This window comes from Cololabis saira, chromosome 5 (assembly GCF_033807715.1).
Source record: "Cololabis saira isolate AMF1-May2022 chromosome 5, fColSai1.1, whole genome shotgun sequence".
In the NCBI taxonomy this organism is placed as follows: Eukaryota; Metazoa; Chordata; class Actinopteri; order Beloniformes; family Belonidae; genus Cololabis; species Cololabis saira.
In genome coordinates this window covers 17,704,688-17,723,570 of record NC_084591.1, presented here as the reverse complement: position 1 = coordinate 17,723,570, position 18,883 = coordinate 17,704,688, and the positions used below count along the sequence as shown (strand labels likewise).

Genomic DNA, 18,883 nt, shown 5'->3' with positions numbered 1-18,883 from the left:
TTCAGAGGGCTCTTCAGCAACACCTGGCATCTCAGGTGTTGCCCTCTTTTACTCCAACACCCCTGCTGCTGTGGCTTTGGAGGCCGACTGAGCTCCCTGCAATGACTGACAGCTCTTTTCTTCTCTTCCTCTTAATCATAAGAGCCATTTGCCTATTTACTGTTTGCTAATATTTAAATCTGGGTACAGTGAGCGTAATAACCAGAGTCAAATTCCCTCTCTGGCATGTTCATACTTGGCCAATAAAACTGATTCTGATTCTGATTCTGATACTCACTGTTTAATACATCTCTAATCTGACCATAGCTGTAAAGTTTTGGATTTAAATATAAGGGACATTTTCCACCGCTGTCCCACCAGCCCAACCGAGGCCCAGTATCTTACATTTTAAGATAGATTTACGAGAAAGCCAAAATAACTAGCTGTCAACCACTTACAAACTACAATTATGTGCTCAGAATCTGATAGGCCGACCTTTGTTGACACTGAACATTCATATGTACCGTATGTAATTCCTATAATAGAGGCTAAATGAAAACAAAAAGTGAATTAAAGCCCACTTATTTTAAATATTTTCAGTTTACATACACATTGATTGTCTTCAAGTGAAACATTTACATTTTCTTTTAATCTGTAATTTTCACTCATGTGGCTCTCTGCCCCGTCGTGCTCATCTTTAGGAAAGTAAATTCGGTTCCCCATTTTTAGAGATATTTACACCAAGTCTTCTTCTTTTTTGTCAGAAATGTCTTCTCTCTTGTTACATTCATCCATCTCTGATTTGTTGTTCCGAGTTTGCTCCCGTTGACCTCGTGAGAAGAACTGCTAACCCGACTACAGCAGGTGGCAGTTCTCGCGTTTAAAAATTATAATAGAAATTTACGGGGAAATACTAATACGGTAGGACGGCGGGAAAGAGGGGTAAAATACGATAGTTTCCCGGCCAAAACGGGAGACTTGACAGGTATGCATCTGACCTTGCTGTCAGAACAGTGACGTCATAAAAGCATACAAAGCACTTTTCTGTGGAAAGGTTTGATTTCTTTTCTTTACTTCTTTTTTTAACAAAAGAGGGATCATTTAACCCCCCCACTCTGGGGGGTCAGTCAGTGTGCAATAACTGTGCAATAACCAGGGCAACTTTGTGCAATATTACATCTCTTTTCTATTCTTTTTTTTTTTTATGGCACTGCACTTTTTATTTATATTTTTTTCGTTTTAAATTTTTAAATTTTTAAATTAAAATTTTTAGCTTTATTTTTATTTATTTTTTTTTATCTTTTTATCTTTATATGGGTGTTTGGTTTTTTGGGGTGTTTGATTTGTAAATGACAGTGCTGTGTGTGTGAGATGGAGATGTCAATTTCCCCGAAGGAACCTCCCAAAGGGATTAATAAAGTCGTCTGAATCTGAATCTGATCGCCAACTTTGATTTAGCATTCTTATGAATGAATGAATGAATGAATGAATGAATGAATGAATGAATGAATGAATGAATGAATGAACGAATGTACAAACGAACGAACGAACGAACGAACGAACGAACGAACGAACGAACGAACGACAACATTGTGCACAGCATTGACATTTCACACAAAACCAATAATCATGTGTTGAACAATGACTGAAAAGGCATAGGCAGAAGCAAACTGCTTATAAAAGCCTTTCCTATATTACCAACTTTCTTTTTTTGGCTACCGACCTCCAGAAAACCAAAGAGACAATAGAAAAGCAAAGAAACAACAGAAGGCAAAGAAACAACAGAAAAGCAAAGAAACATTAACAGATAGTCAATCGCACTTATAAGCTTCAAAAATAGCTTTAGAAACATGTTTCTTAAAAACCAAAAGAGAATTACATGTTTTTAAATTGTTGTTGGCATCATTCCAGAATGCTTCTATATGCTTCTATAATTTGAGAATAAGGGTGATGATAGTGTCCATAGGTGTGCAAATGTTTTCTATCACATGTTAATTCAGCATCTCTACAAACTGTGTGTACGACTCCTTTCCTTTTCCACTCTCAGTCCTCTTTAGTTCCCCCCATTCTTACTGTCTGGCCGCCCCTTAGATGTTGTTAAGAGAGTACGGTATTTGGGTCACATCATAAATGAGGATCTATGTGATGATGATGACATCCAGCGTCAGTGCTGTAAGCTCTATGCTCAGGCCAATATGCTTGCCCGTAGATTCCATATGTGCACAGCTGATGTTAAAGTAAATCTATTCAGAGCCTATTGTACACCTCTTTACACAGCTCACCGTTGGTGTAATTATACCACCACCAAGCTAAAGAAGTTGCAGGTAGCATATAATGATGCGTTCAGGATCCTCCTTAAGCTTAAGATGGACAAGTACAAGCACTTTATTTGTTAATTGTTATGCCCCCACCTCTGCTGAGGAATTTTATGTTTAAATTTATGTGTCAACTCCATGAGTCATAAAATTGTCTAATAACTGCACTCACTAACATCAAACGGAGTGATACAAGGTTCACATATGGACTCTGGAATCATTGGAACAGATGTTTGCATGTATTTTAATGTGTAACCTGCAATTTGTATGTATTTTTATGTATTCTATATGGAACCTTTTGAGTCTGTAATAAAGTATTCATATCATTTAGGTCAGTGGTTCTCAAATGGAGGTACGCGTACCCCTGGGGGTACGTGAAGGCACTACAGGGGGTACGTGAGATTTTAAAATATACATATATTTAAAAAGTAGCATCCATGCAAAAATCCTTTAAAAATAAATATTTTATAAATGATTGAGGAAAATATAAGTCTAAATTCATAAAATGATTTTTATCTTCAGGAGTAGGCTATTCAACTTATTATCCTTAAATTGCAGAGTATTCCCCATATCAGGATGGTTCCACCTAACCTGTCAAATGCCACCTGGCTTCACCTGTCAATCACTTGGACCAACGATGGAGTCGTGGTTGAAGCATAGCAGCAATATTTTTATGTTTAATAAATCAGTAACTGATGGCACAGTGCTCTGTTTTAGGTCTTTCTTTACCACCAGCTTTGCGCTGGTTACAGGGGCGTCAATTGGGTATGGCAAGGTATGGCAGCCGCCACACCTTGGCTTCAAGGGAAAATGTAAATGTTTGTTTTTTAAATACATTTATGGAATTACTCTGTGTCTATTTGTATTGATTATTCTATTACTTAATACATATAGAATAACTAAAAATGCAAATCAGAACATGATCGATTTCACTAGTTATTATACACTGCAAAAACTGAAAATCTTAACAAGAATATTTGTCTTATTTCTAGCTAAAATGTCAAAAAAAATCTCATTACATTTAAGAAAAGACTCAAAAACAACCCTTTTCACCTGTTTCAAGTAGATTTTCACTTAAAATAAGTGGAAAAATCTGCCAGTGGAACAAGATTTTTTTGCTTGTAATTAAAAGATAAATCTTGTCCCACTGGCAGATTTTTCTACTTATTTCAAGTGAAAATTTACTTGAAACAGGTGAAAATGGTCAAATAAGTTATTTTTCTGGTGATGACTCTTGTTTTAAGTGTAATGAGATTTTTTGACTAAAAATGAGACATTTTAACTAGAAATAAGACAAATATTCCTGGTAAGATTTTGAGTTTTTGCAGTGAGTGAGACTGCATTTGGAAAAAGTTCCAATTTTCTTGACCATACAGATAAGCTACATAGCAGACTTCTGTGATGAGTATTTGCTGGACGTGTTGATTGATACTCTAGTTCTGTGACTCGTAACCTTGCCATACCTTAGCTGAATTGACGCCACTGGCTGGTTAGGGGGTACTTGGCTGAAAAAATATTTCACAGGGGGTACATCACTGAAAAAAGGTTGAGGACCACTGATTTAGGTTAGGAGGAAGAGGGGAAGAGGGGAAGAGGAGAGGCCCTCCAGCTCCTGTCTCTGGTTAGGGGGCGTCCTTCGCAAGGGAAACTGCTGCTCTCTTCCTATTGGTCGAAACTATAGGTGTGTCGGGGCGGTGGGCGGGGCCTCCCCCCGCCAGCTGCCACTCATGGCGTCACTTCCTGCGGGCGTGAGCACCACCATGGCTCTGCTGTGTTTGTGACAGCAGCGGCGGCGGCGGCGGCAGCAGCGCAGCGGCCAGTGGACGAGGACGTGCTCGGCGTCAGGGACTACTTTTCCCGTCAACGCGGCGACTTCTCCGAGGATATGGCTGCTCCGGAGTGCGCTGTCTGCTCTAAGGTACGCATCTTCTCCATTTAGCCCTTTTATTCAAAAAGTGAACTTCCTGCAGCAGCTGAGGCTGTCCATCTGCGAGGGGGGGGAGAAATGTGTTGGTGCACGGAGGGGTTTGCACATCTCCTCCAGTTCATGTGTGATCCACCTGCAGTGTGCAAGTTTATTGCTTGCAGCAGAACTGCATATGGTTGGAGGTGCATTGTTTTTGTACACTGAATGACACATCGGGGGTCAGCGTGCACGCCTGCGCAGCTTTTCCCATCAATGGAAACATGTTCCTCTGTTGTAAGCTGTTCAGCACTGTCCTTTTTTTATGCTCTACAAATCTAGTACTGGCCGTGAAGAAGTTCTGTTTATGATGCAGGCCTGTGGTCAGCTTGAGAAAACAGATCAGAAAGGTCAATGCAGTAGGATGAAGTGAGAAAAAAACCCAAACTATGAGTATTCATTCTTAAAATGCTATTTGCAGTCAGGTCTGAAGCACGAAAGGGTTGTAGCACATCTATAGCTACAGAAAGGCCCACAAAGCACCTGCACAAGAGCACCTGACAGCTGTAAAGAGTCAGCATTCCTCCAGATGTAAGACGAAAGTGGAAGTGGGCCCTGTCCATCACAATGCAACACAATATCAAAGGAGACATGGTTTTCCTCCCACTAGGGGAGTTTGTTTTTTTTACCTGCCACTGTGTGTGTTATGTCTATGTAATAATTGCTCCGGAGTCATCTTCTGGGTCTCTGGAAAGCGCCTAGAGACAACTTCTGTTCTAATAGACGCTATATAAATAAAACTGAATTGAATTGAATTGAAAATTGAATTGAAAATTTTTTTATGAATCTGTACTTGATCATGTTTGTGCATCGCACCTCAATCAATTGGAAAAAGTCCAACATAACACGACTTTGTCACTTTGGCTGCGTTCACGTTGCAGCCTACATCTGATTTTTAGGTGTGCAGCATCAGAATTTGACCTTCCTGATTGACCTTTTTAGTTTATATAGTGCAAATGATCAGATCTGACGTGTGCCTCTTTGCTTACGTTCCCTGTTCCATATGCTTGCTGCTGGGGGCATATTATATACAGCATATTAAACGTAAACGGATATCAACAAACCAAATAACCAAACAAAATGAAGAGTAGCCAAGCGGCTTTGCTGCTGCTGCAACAACTGGTTACCTACAAAAGAAGTTTGTTGTGTGCTTTTAATTCAACGTCCGACCACAGACAGTTGTTGTCACGCTGACTTTCAGTCACAACAAAGCCTTGGCTGAAAACGGAGCAATCTGAGTTGTTTTTTCACTCTGAGCTCTGGTAGAGGCAGGCTTCGTACGTGACGACTACTGGGTGCACGTGTGGAAATCGCACCCGAAACCAACTCTCTTCGTGTGCTTGAGTCAGATTTGGAAAAGAAAACTGCCTTTCATGTGGTAATCAGCCGTCAGAGTGTAAAAAGAAATCTCTCTAGATGCAATCTGTCTAAAAGAGAGTGGAATAACTCCATCCCCTAAAACTGGCTGCTGTGAACAGAGCAGTAAGGAAATGGTAGAAAATTGAACTTCAGTTGTACATTCCTGTCATAAAAAAGGTCATAATACGTCTCCTTTAAAGATGACACATGTACTTTGTGGACAAAATTTCTTGAATAATTAATGACATGTCTGTGACATGCTTTGGTTTAAAGTTGGACAGGAATACAGTACAAAAGCACAATTTCTTAGACCACATCTTCACCCCTCTGTTAATCACGCCTGGTTTTAGTGGATGAAATAGACTAAATGACGTGAATCTGCAGTTCTCTGAGAATCCAAATGACATTGTGTGAGACTGATGCATTCCGAAGCAAAACAAAAAGGGTGTCTCATGCCAGATTTTTTAAAGTTGGCAGTTACAACACCCAGTTATATGCTTTCAAGCACATAAATGTGTAAGCCCCCTTCAAGCTTGCTGTTGGGTTGTTTTTCCAGCTGCCACTGAACATTTCACACCCTGGTTAAAGCATATTATCTAGCTGTGGCACATTGCTCAGTCTCACTGAAACGTCATAAGTCATAAGAACAACAGCAATAATGCGTTGCACAGAAAGATGGCTAAAAACGAAGTCGCTGCCGTACCTGATAAATCTGGTGTGGGAGCACCAGAACAGATAAAAATACTGGGTGGCAGTGCATGACACAGATTAGGACATAGCTGGCAAAAGCACGGCTGTATGTTCCAAGGGCACGACAGAAATTTAGCTTTATCGATGAACCGTCCTGACTTTTTGCTACGTGAAGTCGTCAATTTACGGACGCTTTTTGTTTAAATAAAAGATTAAATAAAAAAAGGGACAATGAATGAAAGTCGTCACTTGTGACTGGTGTTCAGAACTCTTGCAGCTCAGATCTTCATCAGTGTAAACTGTTGAGGTGATGCAATGAGTAGAGACTCGGCTAATATGTCCCCCCTGTGTATTATCTCCTTCATAACCCTGACAGTAACCTCTTCCTCCCTCCTTTCCGTGTGTGTAAATGTACAAAACTACTCGACTAACTAAAAGAAGTGCTCCAATGTAGTCAGCCAAACATTGATTTATTGCTGCGTTGCGTTCTGCGGATTAACTAACTATGGACTTGGGTCGGATAAGTCACCTGGCTTGGCCTTGTTTCTTACAAAGAATGAATCCAGTTCCCCTGGATTTGACTTTTGTGTACAGGAAACTGTACCCAATGGGGAAGTAGAGCTGCTGCTGGACACCATTGGATACGACCATGGGAAGCAAAGTATGTGATGTAGGCAGAGCGACAAGCAGACCAGTGACGAGTGGAGATGTCCAAAATGCTGTGCAGTGGAGCAGGAATGCTGCTTGTAGGTTTTTCAGTATAAACCTGTTGATCCAAGGTGTTGTCAGGAATTCTGCCGCGATCGTGGGGGTTGTGAACGATGGCTCATGAACACTCCCGTCTAAGTCATCCTATAAAGGACCCATTTCACTAGAGAGAATGTTCTCAACGGGAATAAATGTGACCAGCCACACTACAATTCACCTCACAGCATCCCTCGCTCAAAATTAAGTTGTGTACTCTCACTGCACATGTGTGCTTTGTTTAAACACAACTGCCTTCTATTGAATGTTTGTTTATGTTTTAAATGCACGTGATTAGAGAAGACTTGAGTTTTGTTCACGACTTAAAAATTGCGTCGGTTACTCAGAACTTTTTTGTTGACTCTTTCCTGAAATGTGAGTCTTACGTTGATCCACGTTGGCAGCTTCTTAATTCCGCGGTCTGTTTCCTAACAGGCTGAGATAACACCGAGTTCTCCGTAAATCAGGCTCTTGCATATGTCCCCCAGTGTTTGCTTACTCCTAAACCAGCGGGGTGATGTGTAGATTGGGTTCAAAGATCTTTACTGAAAACCGTTTTTACACCCCTTATCTGTCTCATGACGGTTGTTAAAAGCCCATTTATAGTTGTGTAATTTATCAGCATGAGACTGCCTTTTATTCATTGACAGAGTAAAGTAATATCCAGTATTTTGTCTGGCTTTGGCTGAAGAACAAACACCTCCCGGGACTTAAAATGCTACAAGAGTGCACAGCAAAATTCTGTGACCCGAACCAAGATCAAACATTATGTGCATTATGTCTTTTCTTTCTTTTTTGAGATATGGGTGAATATCTAGCAGGCTTACTGTACCAGGTATTCATGAAAAGGTTATTTTGAAACCTGTTCCTGTCATTTTCTGAACACTGATCACTCTCTCTGTTTTTCATCCGGCCTTGACAAACACTAGGATGCAAGTTTTGTACATGCACATCTGGTGCAGCTGCATCAGACTCATCTTCCCATTGTCCTGAACTTAACCCAGCGCGATAGCCAGGTCTCTGATGCACAAAAACACTTTAAAAGTGACCCCTCTGACCCCTGCCCTTGCTCAGACAAACATACATATATTTCTTTGTCTTTCTCTGGGGAACTTGTCCTTCCGCTATGAGTTTGTGTGTGGTTGAGCTGCTCTGCTCAGGACAGTTTTGTCCCCAGGTTACCGTATTTATCTTCTACCTTGTTCTGCCTTGTTGCATTTGGAGCCTAGAGAGATAGACAGAAACGGCGTGTAAATCAAAACTGTCTCAACCCAGCTTCTCAAACAGGACTTTCAGGTTTTCTCTCTGGTTGAACACTCGAAAGACTTTATCATTTGTCTCCGTCGGGGGCCCGTCAAGAAATGTCAGTTAGTGCCGCGATAACAGCACAGACCCGCTGAGCCACAGTCATGTACAAAACAAAGTACACCCTCTTTCAATTGGGAGGTTTTAGGTTTAAGGCATTAAAAGAAATCTGTGATCCTGACGAGTTCTTACAGTTGGGTAAATACATCCTCGGATGAACAACAGCAAATGACATATTATACCATGTTATTATTTACTTAAAAGCTAAGCCAAAATCAGGAAGCATTATGCAAACAGCTAAGTACACCCTTAGGACTAGCATAGGAATTAAAGGTATAAGCAGCAGCCAGATCCTGGTAATCAAATGCACTTGATGAATTCACCTGAGCAGAACACATCTCTAAAAGCATGAGGTTTTTTTTGGACTATTCAGGTCCGTCTTCCCAGAATGCCACGAGGAAGGAACTTTAACTGTGATGTTACATGTAGATAAGCATTTGTCGCTTACCCTTCAATCTTAGAAGGGTTTAAAAACAATTTCCGAACAATTTAAAGGTTAGAATATCTACACCAAGGAAGATGGTTCAAAAGGTAAAGTTTCCAATGTTCCCAAGAGTGGACAATCCAGCAAATTCATCCCAAGGGCAGACGGCATAATGCCAAAACCAAGGGCTACATCTCAGAATCCACACGCCTCAGTTAGCGTGTAAAATGTTAAATTACATGACTGTGCCGTGTGAAAAAGACTGAAGTATGGGTTGCTAAAAGAAAGTATCTCCTGCCAAAAAAAAGACAAAAGAGACAACATTTGCAAATCTGCATCTAAACAAACTGTCAAAACCAAAGTGGAAATATTTAAAACACAATGCACATCGCCAGGTTTGGTGAGAATTAAATACAGGATATCTCATACTGTCAAGCAAGGGGTGGTGATTTGGTCTTTTAATTTTCTAAACAGGACCTGGGCAGTCATTAAGCACATTAACATACACAGTTTAGTACATTTAATTTGACTTTTTTCACATCAAAACAACAGATAAGTTGGAAAGAAAGAAAAAAGGTGAATGTTGAATAGGACAAACTTTCAGCTTGTTACATTTGGTTACACTTCAGTTTTTTGTTGTTTTTTTTAGGAAAAGAAAAAAAAAGGAAAAATCTATTTCTGCTTTTATTTGTAATTATGTCAGATTTGGTCCTCCATAGTGTCAGATTCTTTCACAGGTCTTTTACAAAACCTGTACAGCAGGTACTATGCTTGCTCCAGTCTCGTTCAACGTTTACATCCAGAGATTAGCTCGACTTCAACCACATTTTCTGGGCTTGTTAGTCCGACTGACGTTTGGTCTTGTGTGATTTCAGTCAGATTAAGATGTGTTTATGCATTTTGAAACCACAATTTAAAATCGACAAATGAAGTAATACAGTTTTTGTCTAAGGGTGCTTTCGGACCTGTGGCCCGTTTGTTTTGTTCCATTTCAGGGGCTAAATCGATACAGTTGTTTCATTTTCGTATGTGGCGTTTGTGTTCACAAGGCAAGCGTCTGTAGCGGTTCAAAGCTGTTAACAAATGCCATGCGCGCAAGTGTTTTCTCATTGGTCAGAAATGAACGCGGAAGGAGTTTCCTCTTCCGTACCCCGGGAAAAACAACAAGCCCCTTTCACAGAGAGGGTGTTCTGCCAATTTCTGCTGCTTTGCCAAAAAATGCTACAGTACGGTTTTCTACCTTTTTTAGAGCTACAATTTTACTGTGTTATACTCCCTAGCCCACTTCCTTTTCCCCCAAGTGGTCCTTGTCGCTTGCCAGGCCATCATTAGTAAATAAGAATGTGTTCTTAATGACCTGCCTGGCTAAATAAAGGTGAATGACTGAATGAATATCAAATAAAGCGATAGAATTTTTTTTTTTCTCTTTATCGTATAATGTTCACAAAGTGTAATGCAATTCATGTCATGGGTAGTGTATTTTGAAAGATCAAAAACTCAACATCCCATATTATCAATTTTACATACAAGAAAAAAAGCGGAACCATAAATCAGTCTAAAGGCTCGGCTGCGCGTGTCGCGCTGAGCGGCTCCTCGGCTCTCCGGAGCCGTGCGAGGGGAAAACATCCCCTCCCGTCTTTACTAAACCGGTTTGCTTTGAAAAGAGTCCGTCGCGCGTAGCAACCGCGCAGATGAGCTCACGGCGCAAAACAGGCGAGTTTGGGAAAGTTAAAGCGGGGAAGTGAGCGGCAGTCCCGGACAGCAGCGCCGACACCAGCAGCTGGTCGGGGGCCAATGATGATGCACACACGACAGCACGTGACTGACGTGTGTAACAGGGTGCGCTTGTTTTATGTCTCTGAGAAGGAGAGACGAGACGAGAGAGTGAGAAAAGCCTGTAATTTAACGCCCGCGGCTAAAAGCAAATGTATATTCGAATATTCACGATAGAGTCATTTTGTACATCGCACAGAGTAGAAGCCGAGATACATCGCCTATACTCAATATATCGCCCAGCCCTAACTCAAGGTGTTGCAATGAGCCAGTCAAAGTCCAGACCTCAGCTAGTTTATATGGCGTGGCGGGACCTTAACATTTTTGTGAAATATTTAATAACACGGTCTAAGTTGTTGTCGTTCATCTGATGTTGGTTGGTAAAACTTTGAATATGATAGAGGGCACAAATTATTTTTTAACTGACTGCATTTTAAAATGTATTTAAAATGCATTTAAGATAATTTCAGACAAAGCAGCTCAAGTTCCTGCCTGCGATCCCAACATTTAGGATTTGTTTTGCTTCATGGTAATTTAAGATACACCCAAACACAAAGGAAATGTTCATATGAACGGGCAACTGTAAGGCCTGAAATTGATTTGGATGAAGTCGGATGAAAAAGGGCGAAGGCGCTCCAGCTTCTACAGCATCCGACAAATACCCGCTTCTCATTCAGTACGCTTTGGCAAAGAGAAGCGAACTCTTCCATGACTTCCACAACATGTAATGATGTCTGGTGTAATCAATCACTTCTCCATGGTAGATTTTAATGGAACAGTTCACATAATATTACGCCCCTACCAATGAAGAAGGAAGAAAAATGAGTCCTGCTCTCATTACTTTCAAAAGATGTAAAATCTCTCCTCATAATAGAATTGAGATAAATGAGCAACGGACTGGCACCTCATAAACCATCAAACTAATGGCTGCAGACGTATTATTCTGGATTAGATCTTCAGATATATCTTTTTCTGATGCAGTAATTAATGTATTGGGATGTATTTTTCAATGTAGGGTCTCCCCCAGTGTTAGAAAAACAGCCGAGGCATCCGTGGCCACCCTTGCTGATCTTTTTGTTTTCCAACTTGTGCCCTAAATCGGCCAGCTTCGACCTTCATCTGACCCAGGTCTGTTTCCCTTGAGCCTTTCGTATGGTAAAGTCCTTCTGATTTGAATAGGATTGGGGCCCTCCAGCCAGACTTACTGTAAGCAGCTCTGGACAGGAGATTGTCTGGGCTAGTGATCAGGGAGGGATGCTGTCAGCTAAATTTCAACAAGTCGGGACTTGAGGAGGATTTGAATGGTTTCCTGAACCGATGTCTTGTCTCTCTGGTCTGCTGTTGTGAGTCGTGTATCTCCTCATCATCTTCACTTTTGAGGATGGCTGCGTTGGCAAAAGGTTTTACTTGTAGCGGAGGCAGCGGGGGGGTCTGTCCCTTGCAATGATGACCATTATTGATCCATCCTTAGTTCTTTCTACTTTCATATTGTAATATGGTATAATTGAGCCACACTTTCATCTTTCCAAGGTGCAAAGTGTGTGCAGTATTCATCTGATGTCAGTTTGGGACTTCAGTAATTGCTACTAAGTGAAAAACTAAAGTTACTCGAGTAGCTGATATATGATGGAGAAAATGAACTGTATGCCTAGTTGGACATACACAACTCTCACCGCGGTCCTGTTACCTCAGCCCTACATCTGTCAAGTGATAAAAGCAGCTGAAATATATTGCATTTGTTTAATAGTTTCCCCACTTTGAAATTTATAGTTTGGATTAAGTGCAGTGAGATTTTGAAATGGTGGCCTGCTCGTCCTTTTCTTTTTTTGTTTCTTTGGAAATGAGGGGAAAGCGGCAGTCAGGGGACGGCACTTGGCACGGACCTGAAATGTTGCTCAAGGACGCTGTTGTCAGCTACTGGCGATATAGACACCTCGGGACGACGAGGGTCAAAAGCTGCACCGAGGGACCCAGTTGAGCATTTTATTGCCCTCCAAGCTTAATTAATGTATTATTTTGCATGAATGATTCAAACAACGTTCCACAAACATATTTCTTGTTGTCTTGCCTGTGACCTCTCTGCCTTTCTAGTACTTAACAGGGTATAAGAGACCGACAGACCTGATCTAATAGTCAGAAAGATGTACTGTCTGTAGGAGCTGTGCAGCAGCTGAGCACCCTTTAAAGGAGACAAATAATGAATAAAGTGACTCCTGCTGTGTAAGAGGGTATATGTTTGGGGGTCTGAAGTGACTACCAAATCAAAAACTCCAACATATCGCACCCCTAATGCCTAATTTTTATTTAAGCCTGGTACTGCAAAATGCAACAGCCGTGATTGGTCCGCTTTAATCGCGGTGTATTTCTTTGAGAGTTTATAACGACAACAACCACTGACTTAGATTCAAAAACCTTTTTATTCACATGCTAAAAGTAACCACAGGTCTTCATCTACCTGTTTTGGGTCCTCGACACATGCAGGCGAATTTTCCAGCACGTAATGGTGTGCTATAAACAGCCACTACAAGGGGCCAGGGCACCGCAGATTGTTAAAGTGACATGATACACTGTCATACCGCACCTCCTCCACACACAGCCTGCTCAGACCGCGCGGCCTGGTCCCATCTGCTTGTGAGTGTGTTAAAACATTTAATTACTGTTTTGACAGCGGACGGGTTGCCAGTGCTGAGCTCAGAGTCCACTGGGGTTTTTTGTAACTTGCTGTTTATTTCTCAACTCAGTCCGGCGCGCTGGTCGCGCTGACAGGAAAATCAACTGCTCGTCTTGAGTAACACTTGAAACAACATCTTACAACTGAAACCATGCCAATGGAATTATGCCGCAGTAGATCTGTTTGACAACTGTGTAAAGTGCCCAATAGCTTCTTTTGTTTCTTTTTGACATGATTTAGCGCCATGTAGTGCAAATGTTTTGAATATATATAATTTAAGGTCAGTCTTTAGACAAGACAGGTTTAAAAGTGAGCAAGGTGCTCTGATAAAATGGGAATCTGCATGGTAGCTCATAGGGCTGGGCAATTTTGGACAAAAATAAAATCCAGATTTTTTTCTCTGAAAACCCGATTTTCGATTTCGATTTCGATTTTTTTGGTAAAACTCCAAAAGACAATGGAATAAATTGTTTCAAATATTTTATCTTTATTTTTAAAGAAAAATATCAAACAAATGTCCCTATTGGGAATGAAGTGCAATTGAAAGGTACTGTAAATCCTCCTTGAGTTTAGTAAAGTGACAATATTTACAATTTTCTTGACCAAACAAAGATGACTAGACGAGCTCTGTCTGTAATGCAGCCAGCTGCAAAAAAGGAAAATCGATTTTCCGATTTTCCTTTTTTTAACATCGATTGTGATTAATGAATCCGATTTAGATTTTAAATCGATTAATCGCACAGCCCTAGTAGCTCAGGAACATTTAGTAAGACTAATAAAGTCCCGGTTATGAGAGCGTTTTGAGGAGCATGACCTGATCAAACTCTACTGTATGAGAGTTGATTCATCAGTTAGGAAATCCACAATACTAGAATCAGCGAAATTTTGAAGGCTCGAAAGGGACACTGCATGCTGGTGTGGATGAGGAAATGATGTAGCAACCATTGGTTTTCATCCAAACACCCACCTCTTCTTATGTGGGTTAGGGTTTGCGGGGGCGGCCTAAACGGAGAGGCCCAGACCGCCCTCTCCCCAAGCCAGCCGAGAAGCGTATGCGTAGAGCGTGTCCTCGGCCTGCCTCTGAGCCTTCTTCTGGTTATACATGCACGAAACATCTCCCCCCAAGGGCCCCCCAGGAGATGTCCTAATCAGAGGCCCGAACCACATGCAGAGCAACCTCAGTTCAGCGTGACATATATTGCAAACAGATACTGTACATGGTGCATACGACATGCTTAATATCTTACAAGGTCAAAGAAATCTGATCCTCCAAAAGTCAGTTCTATTAAAAAAGTCCGCACCCACATTTCCATTGCATTGATTTGAATGCAAACCCATGACTGCATGACGCGCTATAAGGATTCACTGCTGATCTGCTTTGTTCTGACTCCTGTCTTGATTTGTGCGTTCAGAGTAATCCCATGTAGGCACAATGTTTCGTCCCCAGCGTGTGCTTTCATAAAGCATTACGGAATGCTGTAATCTGAACACGGTGCCTTTTCTCCACTTTTTGCGGATCACAGTTGCAGCGGTTCCCTAATCCCGCTGCTCACTGACTGCTTTATTCAGAAAACACTCCGCTGATAAAATGACAAGAAAAAAAAAACTGTTTCTGAGGGTCAACCAGGAGCTGTTTGGGACACTAGGTACTGGGGAAAGTATGAAAGATGGTCCATCCAGCTAGTCTTTGCTCTCCAACCACTGTGGCTGAAAATCTGGTAGTTTTTTACCCCATTACGAATGTTTCCCCCCCCCGTTTTTCACCTGAATGTTGCTGCCCAATGGCTCATTGCCGTGTCTCAGCATCCATGTGAGTTTGCAGTCGTCCTCGTGTCTCTGTTACACCCTTTTATTTATTCACACAGTATTGTAGTCTCCATTACGGCTGTGGTACTACCTCCGAAAGGTGTTCAGCCGTGGGAGGTAGTAAAACAACTATTCCACTATTTCTCCTCCTGTGCTATTCACACAGGGCTGTGAGGCAGAATAAAGGAGCTACAGTAGCAGAGCCAACGGGCTGTGTGACTGCAGCGTTCGTCTTCAATACTCCAGTCATCACATCTTTAAAAGCAAAGATTTCTGCACATCCTTCAAGAATTCTCAATCATGTCAATGATGATACATGTATGAATGAATGGAGAAAAACACCCATTAATAATACAATGTGAAGTAAATGATTGAAAAAGAAGCTTCTAAAATTGGCAGAGACACTGGAATAGATTTTTTGTTCTAAAAATAGCTGCCAAACTTTGCTCTATGCTTTATATTTACCTGTAGTTGACCCTGAAACGGCGACCCGAATGCCACCATCTTTCTGTGGTCACCATACCTCCTCCATCGCAGACTGCAGATAAAGTCCAATGTCAATCACGTCCTGTACTTTGGCCAGTCTGCATGAAGATAAGAGTGTACAGTACCTGCCAGCATATTAAACCGCGGAGATAAGGGTTCCTTTGAGTGTTTACACAGCAGTCATGGTGCATGCTGAGCCTCTAATGCAGACATGGACAGGCCGGTGGGACAGCCCCATTAGTTCACATTAGACCTGTATGACCACTGTCGTGCCCAATGGAGCAATCTTCTTCCAGGTCTGTCAGCACTCAGACTACAAGAGAGATGGATTAAACATTAACCTGTCTTCCTCTCGCTCACACACACACACACACACACACACACACTGAATGCTCATACAAACCTTTAAAAAGCTTTTCATGTTCATGTTGTCAGAGGGCAAAGTGGCAAACTTCAGGTTTTTGGGTAACAAAGGTAGGATGTCAGTGTTTTGTAACTACTTGGTTTTTCTCTTTTAAAGCTTTGAATACCAACATGCTTTGGAAGGATTATGTTATGTGGACTAGAGCTAAAGCTAATTTAATTAAAAAAAATGGCTCTCAAACAGTAAAAGGACAGTAAATGTATCTTGTTTCATTTATTCATTGTTAGACTCCCATTTACTGTTCTTACAGTATTACAGTGTCTTTATACCAGACTTTATCAGTGCACGTTTTGTTACTCTTATGTGACAAAATTGTTGTTTTTTTTTCTTCTATTTTTCAAAATGTTCTGTGTTTGTTGTCCTCGTTGATTGGTTTACAGAACTTTCAAGGTTTGACTAGTTTCATCTTTGCTATGTTTGATGAATTTATAGAAAAGTAAGTTTCCATGTAGGCTTCAAAAGCCCCACTTCCACTTCAGAAAGGGACAACGGACACGCTTGGCATTATTGTTGATGTGATGAGCCTTTATGAGCGCCTTTGTTGCATTTGTTCAGGTGAGGGAAGTACGAGCTTCTGTTGTTTGTGGAAAAGCAACAGATCTCAAGGTGGAGCAATGACAGCCTCTCGTCAGATACACGGGGAAAGGAATTACTTATAGTTTTAGAAAAAAGATGCGATTGATTTATAAGCATTACAGTACATGTAGAGTACAAACTTTAAATAACTCACAACTGGAAAATCAAAACATTTATTCATACCCACCTTCAAATATGTTTTAAAGGCAACACATCCCCTGGCTGCCAAAGAGCAACATCACAAATACAAGTTCATCTTCTGCGTGTGCTGTTGGCTCCTGTGGAGACACGACGCCGTATCCGTCGGGTGTCATTCCCGAGAAGGTGGACTCCACTTATTGTCTGCAGCAGAGTGTCATCGATGTGGAAAAATGCTTTTTTTTTTGCATTCAAACTGAGATAGAAGCATCCTCACTTCACTCTTTGGATGCTTCGTTGGATAGAAGACGGGGCAGCAACTGCATACGTCACTGCCTCTGTCACAACTTACAGCTTACGGTGCCAAGGAAAATATATTTCTTTGCTCCACTTCCATTAAAATTACTTCCATCGCTGCATCAGAAAAAAATAATTGTCCTTGTTCTCTCTCTATCTGTCTCTCTCTCTCTTTTACTGTGACATGTCCACAGATAGAAAAGGAGGTTGTAGCTTTGGAGCACCTTGGCTGCTGGAAGGTTTGATGGACTGATTAAACTAAAGAAAAAAACACTCGTACATGAGGCAAAACAGACACCGCTTCCAAATGTCAAATCCTCATCCAAACAGGGAAGTACAGGGGTGGAAGAATGCTCGTTTCAGGCTCACTTTACTGGCTCAGGGCTTGGACGCCTTGTCGTCCTGAAGTATACTACTGGATAATACAAGTGTTTCTGTCTGCTCGCAGCAGGTCAATAAAGTGCTTTGGAGCGGCCCAGTCAAAGCGCAGACATTAATGACGTTACGAGAGAGAGCCGTTCACGCCTGACATCCCGCAAATGTGTCTGAGCTGCAGCATTTCTGTACAGAAGTGGTCCAAATTCCTCCTGAATGTTGTGCAGGTTTGGTCCAGAGGTACTGAAGGGGCTTGCTGGAGGTCATTGCTTCCAAAGGTGACTATGACGTGCAAGTGTTCACTTGTGTTTTTTTCCCTCCATCAGTCTGAGTGACTGGGTTTGTTTAACGACATCAGGAAGTATCATTGGTTGTGTGCTACCAAATGAAGTGCATTGTGTCGATTAACCATTCACTAATAACCAGATAAGGATCAGATCACTCGGCAGTTATGACCAATTATCGCAGCAGGTCAATTAACTAAAAAGGATTCACATACTGTTCCGTGCTACTCGTGCTGAGTGCAGGTTTATCTGTTTCAGCCTGGGTTTATAAGCCTTTTCATTATGTGGATGTTGTGGCTGGGAGGCGCTAAGCAGAAACCCATCACATTATATGCTGTTGGTTTTTTTTTAATCTCTGGGAATCCAGTCCTGTGATCACTGGTAGACTGTGGTAATGGATAGGCAGAACTTTTTATTTGTATTTTTTTTAAACACAGGCTTAAGCCCATGGCGTGTTAAGAAGTCTTAACACGCCTGCTGCATGTTCTCCATTTCTGTTTTCAAAGCGTGACTTGTGTGTCGATATTGCCATGGCAACCCTAGTGGTTGGCATGGTCTTTTTTTCTTTTTTCTTTTTTTTCCTCAGAGTAACCCCTTCCACCCTCGTTTGTGCCCTACCTCCCACCTACCCCCAAACACAATGGCAACACAAATACCTATGGCCTTGCTCATCTTCTACCCCGTGTGCCCGGTGCCCTCAGCCGGCTCGGATGAGTGAACACAAGCGAAGTCTCTCAACCAATGAGACAAAAGCTTGCCGTCGCCATAGGAACCACTGTTTTCTCTTTCTCCCCGCCTCATTTACTCGCTCCGTCTCACGCGTTGCTGATGAAGACTGTAATGTGGCTGAACTGACATTCCTCTTTATCCCCACGTCTCTGTCTGTCTTCCTCAAACCAATCCACTAAACCGCTCCAGTCTCTGGCTAATCAGCTCTGTGTGTTTACATTCTTGTGTGTGTTGGTGGCAACACGAGTTCAGCCTGGTCCATCACCTAATACCTGCTGGCCAGGGAGGTCATGAGTTCAGGAAGACTTGAGTTTTGTATATTATTCAGATATAAAGTCAGTACAGTACCTGCCCAAAAGCCTGATCTTTTAATTCCCTTTGAATGTTTTTTAACTGACCTCTACGACAACACATTTGCCTTATCTTCTCACTATATCACATGTGCAGATTAGTGGTGTGAAGCACAGATATTGTTCAACCTTAAG

The 18,883-nt window shown here is 41.6% G+C and overlaps 1 protein-coding gene across 2 annotated transcripts in view; it reads left to right on the top strand.

The window, feature by feature from the left end:
• Positions 1–4,084: 4,084 nt before the first annotated feature.
• pparab (peroxisome proliferator-activated receptor alpha b) overlaps positions 4,085–18,883 on the top strand; it is a 56,999-nt gene continuing 42,200 nt past the window's right edge. The window contains exon 1 of one of the 2 annotated variants that reach the window (XM_061721110.1): positions 4,085–4,212. The gene's annotated coding sequence lies outside the window, so the exon portion shown is untranslated. Of the gene's footprint in view, positions 4,213–6,939; positions 7,053–18,883 lie in introns of those variants that run through there. The other variant, XM_061721111.1, reaches the window with a different exon arrangement.